The following is a 4103-nucleotide window of genomic DNA, read 5'->3' on the forward strand; positions in this document are numbered from 1 at the left end:
TGATGTGTCTCTCTCATTATTATTAAGAATTTAAAACCCATTCAAAGCGTAAGTGTTCTTAACATTAATAATTGTATACTATTCAGACGATGTTTAGTCAAAATTTACTAGAATGTGCATACAATTACTCAGATCATGTATAATAACATAAATGCTATACGTAATTTGTTTGTTTGCAAGATATATTTTGTTCTTTTAAGAAATGACTTATTTAGATTTATAACATTATATTGTTTTATCATTCCTAAACTAGAATATTGTTTCTTTTCTAGGAATGGGTTTATTCTATTGTTTAACTTTTAGTTTATTTTAATTTGTTTTTGTTTTGTTTTTATGGTTTTGCTGAAGATTGGATTTTTTTGTTCCTGGTGCTGTGCACAAGAATGAAAGAAAATATCTTTTGGGAGCCCAGGATATGGGTGAAAAAAAAAGAAAGAAGATAGCTGAGAAGACCAACTAGTAACAAGTTGGAGTAACTGGACATTTTGGTAAATGTATGTTTATATTATTGTAAAAGTGTAATGATTTATGATTCATAGTGTCAACTAGAATTTGTAAGCTTATTAAGTGTTTTGATATTACCCCTTCTCTCAGTTACCTCTAAGGTTGAAATTAGATCATAAATACCCTGTATGATTCTTCATTTTTTATGGTGTGGGTTCTAAAGGTAAATATTGGAGAAACCACACCTTGGAAATAACAGATAGTGCCCATCTGGATGAAATATTTGAGTGGTTTTCAGAGAGGGCACTACGCACTGGCGTGTGGATACGCCCTGGCTTCGTACTAACTCCTGCCCCCCGCGCCCCTTGGGGTTAATGGGCGGCTGTGGGGAGGCAGGCCTTGCCAGTTGGCCCCCCCCCCAAGATAACCACTGGCAACGAATCATATAGGTGTTTGTGCTGGGGGTGGGCTAAAGTCCCTCCCACCCAGCAAGTACGGCGGGCTGTGGGTCCCTGAAGGGAACCCTGCAGGCGGATTATGGGGCCTGCAGCCAGCCAACCTCCTCTATATGGGGCGGCGTCGGTAGGGGTGGCAGAGGTGGCGCCCACCCGGAGTGACTGCCCGAGGTTAGACTTCAGGCAGACTGTCAGGGTGGGGGCTTGGAACATCCGTTCCCTGCGACAGGACGATCGGTTACCACTACTATTGAGGGAATTGAAGCAGCTGAGAGTTGAGATGGCTGCTCTCTCGGAGGTGAGAAGACCTGGCATCGGCATGATTAGTGTGGGTGGCTACACCTACTACTGGTCGGGCCGCAGCGATGGCCACCATCTCCAGGGAGTAGCCATAGCCATCTCCAGCAGACTTCAACCCTTGCTATTCGAGGTCACTCCAGTCGATGAGCGTATCATGGTATTGAGACTGAAACTTTCATTTGGCTTCATGTCTCTTGTTGCTGTATACGCTCCAACGGATGTATATAAAATTGAGGTGAAAGAGATGTTTTATGCCAAACTTGCATCTGTGGCAGACAGATGTCTTCGGCGGGATATTCATATTGTTCTGGGCGCTTTCAATGCGGTATCCGGCTGTGATCGAGCTGGCTACGAGATGTCTATCGGTCCTCATGGCTCAGGAGCTGATGCGAGAATAGCCTCCTTTTCCATGACTTTGCTAGGTCCCAGAAATTGAGGATTTCTGGCTCCTGGTATCAACATTCTGACCCGCATCATTGGACTTGGTACAGCGGTACTGGTAGAGTGGCCAAGGAGATCGACCACATCCTCGTTAGCACTCGATGGAGGATCCTCCAGAACTGCAGGGTGTATCGAAGTGCTGAGTTCTGTGGAACTGATCATAGATTAGTTGTGACTACTCTCCGGGTCCACTTTAGAACCCCCTGTCGCCCAAATGAACACCCTAGGGTGTTTCATTTGGAAAAATTGAGGGAGGACGAGTGTACCCAGGAGTTTGCCGAGGCTACCTCAGGTCGTCTCACAGCACTCGAAGGCCAGACAGACCCTGTTCTTTTGTGGGATACCTTCAAGCGTGAAGGAATCCATTGGTGAACGCCCAAGAACAAGACAGAATTCCATCTCGAAGGAGACACTGGAAGCCACAAATGCTTGTCGTGCGGCTCGACTGTCAGGGGATCGCAACTTGCACCGCTCTCTGGTGCGCAGGACTTGGTCACTGTTGAGAAGGGATAAGGAACAGTTTATCAGTAGTCTTGCAGAGGAGGTCGAAAGTCATTTCCTTGTAAATGACCTTCGTCCTGCCTACGAAGCTCTGAGAAAGCTGAACTCCAAGCCCCCCTCACAGACGACTGCAGTCCGCTCAGCAAGCGGCCAGATAATCTCAGATCCTGATTGGGTGCGTGTGCGTTGGGCTGAGTATTTTGAGCAGTTGTATAAGGTTGATCCACCAACAGTTAACATGGATGTGGGTAATGTTGAGACTCCTCTGCCAGATCCACCCATCAGCGAGGATCCACCCTCCCTGACCGAAATCAGGGGGGCGATCTCCAAGCTGAAGAGTGGTAAAGCAGCAGGTGTTTGTGGCATCCCAGCCGAATTGTTAAAGGCTGGTGGAGAACCTATGGCAAGGGGCTTGCATGCAGTCCTGTCTGCCATCTGGCAGACTGGTACCTTTCCCCCTTAATCTCAAGAAGGCGTTTGGCACGGTGCATCGCGAATCTCTCTGGGAGATCCTGAGACTAAGAGGAATTCCAATAAGGATTATTGGACTAATAGCAAACCTGTATACAGGCACTGAAAGTGCTGTAAAGTGTGGTGGGGGCCTGTCGAGCTTCTTCCCTGTCCAGTTGATACATGCTTGCGGTGAAAACATCGAAGTCACAAAGAGCTTTATATACCTCGGTAGTGCATTTCACGACTCTGGGCTGTCAGACCAAGAAGTCAGGGGGGCGATCTCTAAGCTGAAGAGTGGTAAAGGAGCAGGTGTTTGTGGCATCCCAGCCGAATTGTTAAAGGCTGGTGGAGAACCTATAGCAAGGGGCTCGCATGCAGTCCTGTCTGCCATCTGGCAAACTGGTACCTTTCCCCCTGACCTGCTGAGAAGTGTGGTCATCCCTCTCTGGAAGGGGAAAGGGGATCGGTGGGACTGTAGCAATCACCGAGGCATTACACTACTCAGTGTACCAGGCAAGGTACTCGTGCACATCTTACTGAGACATATCAGGGACCACCTGTTGAGGCACCAAAGGCCGGAGCAATCTGGATTCACTCCTAGTAAGTCCACAATAGACCGCATCCTGGCGCTTCGAATCATTATAGAGCGCCGTCGTGAGTTCGGACGTGGGCTGCTCGCAGCCTACGTTGATATCAAGAAGGCGTTTGACACGGTGCATCGCGAATCTCTCTGGGAGATCCTGAGACTAAAAGGAATTCCAATAAGGATTATTGGACTAATAGCAAACCTGTATACAGGCACTGAAAGTGCTGTAAAGTGTGCTGGGGGCCGGTCGAGCTTCTTCCCTGTTAGTTCAGGTGTAAGGCAAGTCTGTGTTCTTGCACCAACGCCACACATTGTAAAGTACCTTGTAAGTTACAACTGCTCCGGGGCTCTCGTACGAGTTTGGAACCGGATATAGTACGGTTTATTTCCCGATTACTTAGTCGACAAAAACCTTTATTTGACAGTAACATGCCTTTTCCATATTCAATACCGGGGAATTTCAATTGTCTAGCTTATTTGTTTTACATGCATTACCATTATCTTGAATCAAATATAAATTGACTTTAAATTGATTTGACAGACGACAAACAACAATGTTTTGGTGGCTGCTCTTCTTCATGATCGAGCTTTGCAGCGTGAAAGACCTTATTATAGGGAATCATTAGTTTCACTCTATGGAGAGGATAAGCATTTATTGCGATATCACAGATTTCTTAGATTTGTTTTACTCTAACCTTCTTTGATGCCAAATATCCAACTAGACAATCCTATCAAAAATTATTATTCCGATAATCAGTGACTCTTCCGTATGTATGTTTACATCAATTTACTTTCACATGAAATTATGATTTATATTTATACTTCCGAAAAAAATGTATGTAAAATGTCATATGTGAGACCTCTACTGGGCTACTCCGAAACACAGTCCACAATTCTCATCACTGAACGTCTTTTTAATTTCG

The sequence above is a fragment of the Penaeus chinensis genome, chromosome 29, assembly GCF_019202785.1.
Source record: "Penaeus chinensis breed Huanghai No. 1 chromosome 29, ASM1920278v2, whole genome shotgun sequence".
NCBI lineage: Eukaryota > Metazoa > Arthropoda > Malacostraca > Decapoda > Penaeidae > Penaeus > Penaeus chinensis.